The sequence below is a fragment of the Rhinoraja longicauda genome, chromosome 2, assembly GCF_053455715.1.
Source record: "Rhinoraja longicauda isolate Sanriku21f chromosome 2, sRhiLon1.1, whole genome shotgun sequence".
In the NCBI taxonomy this organism is placed as follows: domain Eukaryota; kingdom Metazoa; phylum Chordata; class Chondrichthyes; order Rajiformes; family Arhynchobatidae; genus Rhinoraja; species Rhinoraja longicauda.
Genome location: NC_135954.1, coordinates 49856769 through 49867841, shown reverse-complemented (window position 1 = coordinate 49867841; position 11073 = coordinate 49856769). Strand labels below are relative to the sequence as shown.

General features: G+C 44.1%; 1 pseudogene; it reads right to left on the bottom strand.

The window, feature by feature from the left end:
* Window positions 1-8496: 8496 nt before the first annotated feature.
* On the bottom strand, window positions 8497-10677 carry LOC144606401 (uncharacterized; annotated as a pseudogene).
* Window positions 10678-11073: the final 396 nt, after the last annotated feature.

Here is an 11073-nt window from a genome sequence, read left to right as displayed (position 1 = left end):
CCAGGTCTGCCAACAACACTCCCACTGCTTTTCTTTTTTCATTAGTTCATAGGTTCATAAATCCTAGGAGCAGAATTAGACCATTTGGCCCATAGAGTCTACTCTGCCATTTAATCATGGCTAATTTATCTTTGCCTATCAACCCTATTCTCCTACCTTCTCCCTATAACCTTTGACACCCTTACTAATCAAGGACTTGTCAATCACTGCTCTAAAATTACCCAAATACGTGGCTTCCACAGCCCTTTGTGGCAGTGAATTCTACAGATTTACTGCCCTCTGACTAAAGAAATTCCTCCTCATCTCCTTTCTAAAGGCATGCTCATTTTTTCTGAGGCTGTTCCCTCTGTTCCTAGACTCTCCCACTAGTGGAAACATCCTCTCCGCATCCACTGTATCCAGGCATTAAGTTATTTGGTAAGTTTCACTGAGATCACTCCTCATCCATTTGAACTACAGTGAGAACAGGTCCAGAGCCGTCAAATGCTTCTCCTCTCTCTTTCCTCCTCTCTTCCCGATGCCTCATCTGGATGCACACATTATTCTCCAACAAATCGCCACCCTATCCCCTTCCCTTGTACCCTTCCACATATATCCCTTCCTCTGGATTCACACCACTCATCTTCTCTCCCTATCTCACAATCTTCTTTCTTCTTCCTATCTTTGGCCTTTGTCCACCCATCTCCCAATCAAATACCCCTCTCCCACCCCAACCCCTTCATCCATATCCACCTATCACTTGTGTAAGAATGAACTGCAGATGATGCTGGTTTAAACCAAAGATAGACACAAAAAGCTGGAGTAACTCTGCGGGCCAGGCAGCATCTCTGGTGAGAAGGAATGGGTGATGTTTTGGGTCAGGGTCTGAAGAAGGGTCTCGATCTGAAACGTCATGCATTCCTTCTCTCCAGAGATGCTGCCTGTCCCGCTGAGTTACTCCAGCTTTTTGTGTCTATCCACCTATCACTTGCCTGATTTTGTCCTGCCCGCATCTCTCTTCCAGCTTTCTCCCCTCTGCTCCATCAGTCTGAAGAAGGGACCAGATTCAAAACATCACTTATCCCTGTTCTTCAGAGATGCTGCCTGACCTGCTGAGTTACTCCAGCATTTTGTGTCATTTTTGTTGTAAACCAGCATCTGCAGTTCCTTGTGTCTTCACTTAGTTCTGTTGAGCCTATTCCATAGCTCAGGAAATTCTCCATGCATGGACAAAGCTGGGGGTTTTGGTGAAACAGTTAACAGGGTGTAGCCAGAGGGAGAGGTGTAGTGTGAAGACCAAATTTACAAGACTTCTGTGAGAAATGACTCCTCAACCACTGAGCTTAAGGATTCCAAATGTAAGCATCAAGGTTAGTTCAGCCTGCATCCGGCTCTGAATCTGATCTTAATTTGCAAAAGATTTTACATGCTATCCCGGAGAGCACTGCGCAGCCACGCTGGACTGGGCCTCGCCACCTGCGTGGAGCTGACCGGGACCAGGCTCGGCTGCCGGCAGAGCGAGGCCAGACGTCATCAAGCAAGCAGGGACTGAAAGTGGAGGGCCATCGGACAGCCATCGCCCACGTGAGTGTCAGCGTTCGGCCGAAGACAGGCCCGCCTGAGTGCCGGCAGTAATTGGCGGACGCTCTGCCGAGTCCAAAGCGGGACCGGCATGGGGTGGTTGCCAAGAACAAAGAGGGACTGGGGGAGAGGTGGGGAAGAAGGAAGAGGGACTATATTGAATACTTCTGTAACTTTGTCGGCGCCCTTTATGTGGTGACTTTTGCATACTTGTACTCTGTTTAAACAAAGAATCTCATTGTAGCAAGTACACATAGCAATAAAGTATCAATTAATTTGGTATATTAATTGGGGGTATTATTTGCTTCCATAACAATAATTATAATTCTGAAAAAATATATAGGTTACAAAGTACCTCAGGATCTCTTGCAGACAAAAGATGTGTGGTTTGAAAGGTTTCTTTACTTTCTTCCTGACTGCATTTATTTGAAAGCACCAGAACGTGATCTTCCTGCAATAGTCAAGTCTAATTGATGATGCTGCCTCCTGGACTTCAATGATTCGCATCATCATTTGAATCAAATAAATTGCATTTCTATTTTTATAATCTATTTGACTAATTTCTATAGTGTGGGTAAAGTTAGTATAACTAATGTACTTATTTTTTTATTATTTTGGAGTGCAACCTGGTGTTATGTTTCAATGCTGCAATTTGGTTGCTGTCCCACATTGATTATCCCTATAATTCATAGTATAAATTTCCTGTTTAGTGTTCATCAAAGTGATGGATGATACACAACATGGGAATGAAATGGTTTCTCACTTTAATCAGCAATTGTCAACAGTAAGCCTTTGGTGTCGCCTGGGCAGTAAGAACAAAACTCCCTGGACTTCCGTAAGATTTCTTTTCCTCAACTTCGGAAGAACACCAGTTTGACATCAATTTGAACAATTAGATTTCTCACACTGGACATCCTTGAGGTTTCAGAGAATTGGCTTTCTAATTTGTACTAGCTTGGTAGAAAGACGTGTGCATGTTGTTGTGAACCTATTTAGATCTGTCCAAGAAATGCAGTGAAAAATAGGTATGAAGATGAATTATTATACTTGTAGCCATGAAAATGAACTGACAAGAAAAGGCACAAAAATGACTGCAGTAAAGTGCGCATTGAATGAGGAACGTACAAAATCATGCTGGTGTTGGAGGTTACTATGTCACCTGGTGCTCCACTAGTGGCCTGAGACCATATTGACTGGGGAAGTTTAAAGGAGAAAAAGAGTTTACCTTTGGCATGGTTGGAAAAATTAAACTCCAGCACAACTCATGGAATAATTACATTTGGTGAATTAAAGGTAGAACTCATGAGAATAGGAAATCAGAACTCGAGATCCAATGGGATCTTGAACAAAGTGCCGGTAGAAAGAGAGTTACATTTGGAAACTCATTTGGGCGGTCACGGTAGCACAGTGGTAGATTTGTTGACTTACAGCGAATGCAGCACCGGTGACCCGGGTTCGATCCCGACTACGGGTTCTGTCTGTACAGAGTTTGTACGTTCACCCCGTGACCTGGGTGGGTTTTCTCTGAGATCTTCGGTTTCCGCCCACACTCCAAAGACGTACAGGTTTGTAGGTTAATTGGCTTGGTAAACGTAAAAATTGTCCCTCGTGGGTGTAGGATGGTGATAATGTGCGGGGATCACTGGTCGGCGCGGACTCGGTGGGCCGAAGGGCCTGTTTCCGCGCTGTATCTCTAAAACTAAAACTAAACTAAAAATTTAAATAGACTGGATGTATTGCAGTGTAATTGTGGATCAGGGCAGCAGGCCCAGCTGAATGGGAATGATCTTTGGTGGTGGTTGAGAACAGCCATCTCTCATTCTAATTCAACTATTCAGGGGACGGTTGAAATAGTCACAAAGTGCTGGAGTAACTCAATGGGTCAGGCAGCATCTCTGGAGGAAAAGGATAGGTGACATTTTGGGCCGGGATTCCTCTTAAGACTGAAAAGTCTGAAGACGGGTCCTGACCCGAAACATCATCTATCTTTTTTTCTCCAAAGATACTGCCTGACCAGCTGAGTTACTCCAGCACTTTGCATCTATCTTTGGTATAAACCGGCATCTGCAGATCTTTGTTTCTAGAATTGATCTAACGTGGATACTGGTTATAATAGAGCGAGGGTATAAGATCTTGGGAAATTTTACAGACTGTGTAGCAACTCAGCAAAGGTGGCAGAACTGAAGCGCTGAAGCAATTGAAGGTTATGCAGATAGGATTCAATTTGGAACAAAATGTCTGCACAGAAGTATCTTGTAGCGATGACATTACATAAAAATCATTTGCAAGCAATAGAATTTCTAGGTTTATTTTATTTTAGTTTATTATTACTGTCAAGTATACCATAGTACAGTGTAAAGCTTTTTGTTATGTGCTATCCAGTCATACAAAAAGATTCCACATGATTACAATAAAGCCATGCACAGATGTAGGGTGAAGGGTATTACATTTAGTGCAAGATAAAGTCCAATTAAAGATAGTTCAAAGGTCTCTAATGAGGTAAATGGGAGATCAGGACCACATTCTAGCTGTTGAGAGGACGGTTCAGTTGCCTGACAACAGCTGGGATTAAATTAGTCCCTGAATCTGAATTTTCAAACTTCTGAATCTCTTGCCTGATGGGAGAGGGGAGAAAAGGGAGTGATTGGGGTGAGACTCATCCTTGATATCCTTGCCGAGGCAGCGTGGTGAAGATGGAATTGATGCAAGGGAGGTTGGTTTGCCTGATGGTCTAGACGACTCCCACAACTCTCTGCAATTTCTTGCAGTCTTGGTTGGAGCTGTTCCAAAACCATGAAATGATGCATCCCAATAAAATGCTTTCTATGGCGCATCTCTAGAAGTTGGTGAGGGTTGTTGGGGACATACCAAGCTTTCTAAGGAAGTAGAGGCATTGGTGTGCTTTCTTGGCCATAGTTTCTATGTGGCTGGTCCAGGGCAAATTGCTGGTGATATTTATTCCAAAGAATTTGAAGCTTTCAACCATCTCTACTTCGGCACCATCAATGTATACCAGGGCGTGTGTACCATTGTGTTTCCTGAAGTCAATTGCAATCTCTTACAATTTCCGGTCCACCACGGTGGTGTCGTCTGGGAACTTGTAAATTGAGATTGATTGATATTTTGCTGCAAAGTCATGAGTGTATAAGGAGTATAGTAGGGGGCTGAGAATGGCAACATACATTTAATTTATATTGATATATTGTAGTGTGCTGGGAAGGAATCTGGGTTATGGAGTGGACCACAGCTCCATGAGATCCCACCATTTAAAAAATCTTACAGAATCTCTATCAGAAATTACGTACATGGGGAATGAATGCAAAAAGTTTCCATTGAATTATTCATCAAACCTATGTAGTTCCATCAGAGCTACCCATTCAGCTGTCCTTCAAATTACACTTGCATGCAGTAAGCAGTTTTAAAGATCAACTGGCCATGGCGTCTAAAAGGGGCAGTAGTGAATCTCTGAGCAACGAAAATCTTTTTTCTTAATCTAGTACCCAGTGATCTGATTTTAATTTGATATTTTGTTACAAACCTGAAGCCATGGAGCAAAATCTGTTCATTTTGGAATTGATTCCTGAACACTCATGAAGCAGTAAAATGGGGTTTGACCTGGGAATAGCAATGTACGCAATTTTCATGAAGGGGGTGGCAGAGGCTGAGGAAATGAATTGTAGTCGATGCAGATCTGGGTTGCTGTTGTTCTATTATTTAGTTAAAAGTCCATCCAATAACATTGAAATAAACTGACGGTCAAATATCAGGTCAACATTAGGGGTAGTCAGGAGCCAAAAGCTTTTTCTCCATCTTCCACAAAAATGTACTTCCTGTGGCCCCTGGAACCTCAGACCCATTAGGTTTTAAGTGCTGAATTTCCATTTAGAAAGGAGAAAGGCATCATTGGGTATGCAGAGAGAGTAGGAATATGCCATTGAGATAAATGTTCTGCCATGATCATATTAAATGACGACGTGGATTTGAAGGGCTGAATGGGCTTTTCTTTTTCCTATTTTCTATGTTTCAATCTCTATCAGTGGATTACTGATATGTTTTATTCCTCTGAACACCGAAGAAACAGTAATTTTGAACAACCCACCTCTTGAGGCTCTAATAAAATCACTCACAGATAATTCAAAGAGGGAGATGGAAATAACCAAGGTAGGATGAACCAGATAGTCCACGTGGCGTCTGTAGTAATTTTCTTGATCTACAGTAGATCCTTCTATCTACTTCTTTGCCTCCTTAATTCCAAAGACCATGCTCACTTCAGGTTAAGACAAAGTGAGCAAAGGGAGAAGGCACATAAAAATAGGACCAGGATGAAGCTAATTGGCCCTTTATGAATGGAACATAATGTGCTGGGGTGACTCAGACGTCAGGCAGTATTTCTGGACGACCTGGATAGACGATGTTTCGGGATGAGACCCACCTTCAGGCTCAGCAGATACTGGGCCTTCCTGACTGTTCCGCCATTCAATATGATCACACTTCAACTGATCTTAGCCTCAGCTCCCGCTTATTTCAGCTGATTACAACGTGGGAGCTGTTGTATTGAGCTGGTGCAGTCACAGCTCCAGTGTTAGAAAAGGCTAATATGAGGATTTGAAACTGAAGTACAGAGATGGAAGCGGGTGAACAAAGATTGGGATGGTGGTTTCAGGATGATGGCAGTCCCCTTGATGCCTTGATTCAAATGCCGCAGGTAGCCTCAGAGACCACAGAGTGCCTTGTTGGCAAGTTTGTCCTATGTGGCGAGATTGAGAAGGTAAAGCCTACCTTACCTTTGCGTTTAGAAGAATGAGAGGTGATTACATTCCAAATTGAGATCAATAGATTCTTGGATATTGGAGGAATGTGTGGATATGGGGATAGGACAGGAAAATAGTGGTGAGTGAATGATCAGACTTGATTGTGGAGAATGGTGAAACGGGCCCAACCTTCTTGTGATCTGATCTCTGATGCTCTAATCACACTGGACCTTTATTAAAGATTTTCTATTTCTTTACACATGCTCATTTACATATTCTTCACATGTGGTTATTTTCCTTTGAATTAAAAATAGATGAGTTTTTCAGGGAACTCACACCATCCATGTTAAACAATATCTTCTAATACGCTGCAACAAAAGTGAACAAATCAGTCAACTCCTTTATTAGTATTTTATTGTGGTCTAAGTGGAATAAAATTAATGTACTGTACTGAATTTCAATCAGAGTAAATGCTTAAAAAAACATAAGCATGTAAAAGGTTAAGCAGAATGCATGCCTCGATTAAACTGTGAATATTTTACCGTAGATAAGAGTCTTGGTGAATCAAAGGGCAACTACTTCATGCTTGGTGATACATTCATACACCATTCCTGCAATTACCATGATAATTGATACTGTAGTGTTTTTGAGAGCCAGGACTGATATTCAATGAAAGATTACAATAAAATATAATTCAAATTATCACAGTGATTGTGTTGAGGAAAAGGGACACACTCTCCATAGAAGAAGAGTTTGTTTTCATTGGCTGACAATAAATGACAACAAAAATGTCCAACATTGATAATGACCCTCAAGGTAATACTCTCAGGATAAAAGAGGCTAGAAACATAGAAACATAGAAAATAGGTGCAGGAGAGGGCCATTCGGCCCTTCGAGCCAGCACCACCATTCAATATGATCATGGCTGATCATCCAAAATCAGTACCCCGTTCCTGCTTTCTCTCCATATCCCTTGATTCCATTAGCCCTAAGAACTCTCTCTTGAATACATACTGAGTTAAATTCCTTCCCATCGCAATAAAAGACATCAATATAAATTAAATGTTGCCATTCTCAGCCATCTACTATATTCCTTACACTCTCATGACTTTGCTACAAAATACCAATCAATCTTGAATACATGCATCTTAAATACATGAATGACAGCAAGGGCAGAGGGAATTAAAAGCTGTCGCGATCACCTTATCTGCTTCTGTGAAACACTGTCCTCTATATCATTAATGGGATGCAGTGCTTTTGGAACAAATGCCAGTGTTTCTCATGTGCTCAGCACAAAATATAAATCTTCATTTTCCTGCAAGAATTTTCTATAAATTAGTTATAAATTCATTTATTTCCTTCACCCAAACTCCATTATCTGGATTTTTTTTTTGCATTTCCCTTGGGTTGTTTCCACCTTAAATTTAAATAAGAATCCAGTTTTGTGACATAAGAGCTGAAATGAATAAAGGAACGTAAGAACATTTTCCTAATTGTTAGCCATGACTTAACATTGAAGGAATAGAAATAAAAACAGAAAGCGACCAGACGAAGTGCAGGTAATTTACTGCTTCATAAGAAGGATCTGTTTGAATCCTGAGATGAACATTTTATATCATTATATGAACTGGTTGATTGGGATTGCCCAATGGCAATCGTGCATTTGGTCAATATCACCGAATTGCCTTGTTCTAAAGCATTCATCTCATTTTATGTGTAACTGACATGTAAACGTACATCATCACCAATGGAGGCGCGCTGGCACAGCAGTAGAGTTGCTGCCTTACAGTGCCAGAGACCCGGGTTTGATTCCGACTACGGGTGGTGTCTGTGTGGAGTGCACGTTCTCCCCGTGAACTGCGTGGGTTTTTTCCGGGATCTCCAGTTTCCTGCCACACTCCAAAGATGTATAGGTTTGTAGGTTTATTAGCTTGGTATAACTGTAAAATCATTCCTGGTGTGTGTGGGATAGTGCCAGTGTATGGGATGATTGCTGGTCGACGCGGATTCGGTGGGCCGAAGGGCCTGTTTCCATGCTGTTTCTCTCAAACAAATCATGAGCATGTGAATGATACAACTTCTGGATGCGCTGGGATGCAGCCTCAGTGATGTTACCTGGGGTCATTGAGTGTTTCAGGTCTCACAACATCAGACACCCTCGCCCAGGTGACCCAGCCGGGGTTGATCAGGCCCCGACTTGTGGCCCAGCAGCAACCGCCCACGGATCAGCCCTCTTAATCCAAATCCACCTAGTGGCTTTCTCTGTGGCTTCGCTTATGGATTGCATGGCCGTCTTCTTTGCCAGCCCCGTAATGCCCAATTGGTTGAGGACTTTGCAGAGTGAGCGTCCTGCAAAGCCTGTACAGCCCACCTCTATGGGTTCATAGCATGTCTTCAGCCTCCGTCCTGGCACATCTCCACCAGTTCCTGGTACTTTGCGCATTTCCTCTCATTAACTTCTTCAATACCCTCTTCCCAGGGCACTGTCAGCTCCAGAATGATCAGCTGTTTTGTCACTTTGGAGGTGATGATCATGTCTGCCCGGAGTGATGTTGCTGTGATGTGCTGCGGAAATTTCAGCTGTTTGCCCAGATCGACGTGCAGCTGCCAGTCAGTGGCCGTGTAGAGGAGGCCCGCCCTTGTTTTTGGTTGTGGTCGAGGCTTCTCTCCAGCTTTGACAAAAGTGATTGATTTCTTTGGGGCGTGGTGGTGTTTGTTGTTACTGATGGCAGTGGCTATGCTCTCAGCAACCACCTCGAGCATCTGGTCATGGTGCCACCGATAGCGACCTTCCCCAAGGGACTTTGAGCAGCTGCTGAGGAGATGTTCTAATGATCCTCTTCAAGGGCAAAGTGGGCAGAAAGGTGTCACGCTCTTGCCCCAGACGTGGAGGTTTGCTGGGCTTGGTAGGGCATCGTACACAGCTTGTTCAAGGAACCGGATGTGCTGGAAGTCTGCCTGCATGAATGATGTTTGACCAGGTAATCCTGCGCTGCGGTATGCGCTCCCACTTTGGCCTCGCTCCCTGCTGCCTGAGCCCCACTGTCCTGCTCACACTCTCTTCCTCCACACCTGCGCGGACCACTTCCTGGATTAGATGGTGTCTCTCCTTGCCCTGGGCCTTGCCAACCTGGGTCTTACGGAAGTATCCCAAGCCCGCTCTGCCAGTTGCCATGACTCCCACCAATGCCTTTTGCCTTAGGCCTGACTGTGCCACCTCTACTGCTTTTTCCGTCCTCCATTTCCTCTCTGTTCTCACCTCGATGCCAGCCGATGGCACCTTCTGGTCCCTGGAGTCCCTGTATTGTAGGGCTTCTCTTGTTTGCGCGACCATAAACTCTTCTGTGAGGCCACTGAATGGGAGCTGCAAGATATTACTGGTCCCGTACAGTGCTGCACTGTTGAGGCTGCGGGGAAGGCCAAGCCACTTGCGAAGAAAGCCACTGATCTTCCTTTCGAAGGACTCAACTGTGGTCAAAGGAACAGCGTAAACCAGCATAGTCCACAGGACTCGGGGCAGGATGGAATGCTGATAGATCCAGGCCTTGAATCTGCCAGGCAGGCTTGACTTGTCGACTTTGGTGAGCCAGGCTTCAAGGTCTTCGATGGACTTTTGAATGGCGGCAGAGTCTTTCAGAGTTGCATCAAAAAGCTTCCCCAAACTCTTGACAGGTTTCTCAGTGATGGAAGGAATGGCAATTCTGGATAATAAGAAGTGGAATTTGTCAGTCACCTTCCCCTTCTTCAGCACCATGGACCTTGACTTGGTTGGCTTGAAACTCATCCTTGCCCAGGTGATAAGTTTCTCAAGACCCTGTAGGATCCCCCTACTCCCAGGGACCGATGTTGTGGTGATGGTAAGGTCGTCCATAAAAGCTCTTATTGGGGACTGTCGTACACAAGACTTGGTTAGGGGGCCTCTGCATTCCACCTCGGCTGACTTGGCCACCATGTTCATGGCAAGAGCAAAAAGAATAACAGAAATGGTGCAGCCCGTTATTATTCCTTTTTCAAGCCCATGCCAGCCTGATGTTTCTGACCCAGAAGTCACTCTCAGCCTGAAATTATGGTAATAATCCAGGATCAGGACCTTGATCTTACTGGGAACATGGTGGCGTTGTAGTGCAAGCTCAACCAGTCTGTGCAGTGTGGACCCATAGACATTGGCCAGGTCCAACCACAGAACAACTAGGTTGCCTCTATTTTCATGGGCTTCTCTGATGAGCTGCGTGACTACTTCAGTGTGCTCCAAGCAGCCCGGAACTCCAGGATTCCCACCCTTCCGCACTGAGGGGTCGATGTGGCTGTTTTTGAGGAGAAACTCAGTTACAAAACATAAACAGGCTCTTTGGCCCACCAAATCCATGTTGACCATCAACCTCCCATTTATAGCAATCTAACATTAATCGCATTTTATTCACCCCCAGATTCTGCCCCTCATCCCAGCACTCGGGGTAATTTAGAAGCCTAGAGAGAACATTAGTAATATAATGCCAATATTAATGAAGCTCTCAACTATTTGCACTGCAGTAAATCCCTGTTTTAACGGACCTCTTTTTAATAGATTTTGATTATACTGGACAGACCTACTGACGGCTGCCCACACCATCACCAAATCGCACTTCCCCTGCCCCTGCCCCTGGAGAAAGGTCTCGATTCAAAACATCAATCCATCCATGTTCTCCGGAGGTGCTGTCTGACCTGCTGAGTTACTCCAGTACTTTGTCCTTTTGTGTATTCACCAGCAACTGCAGTTGTTTAT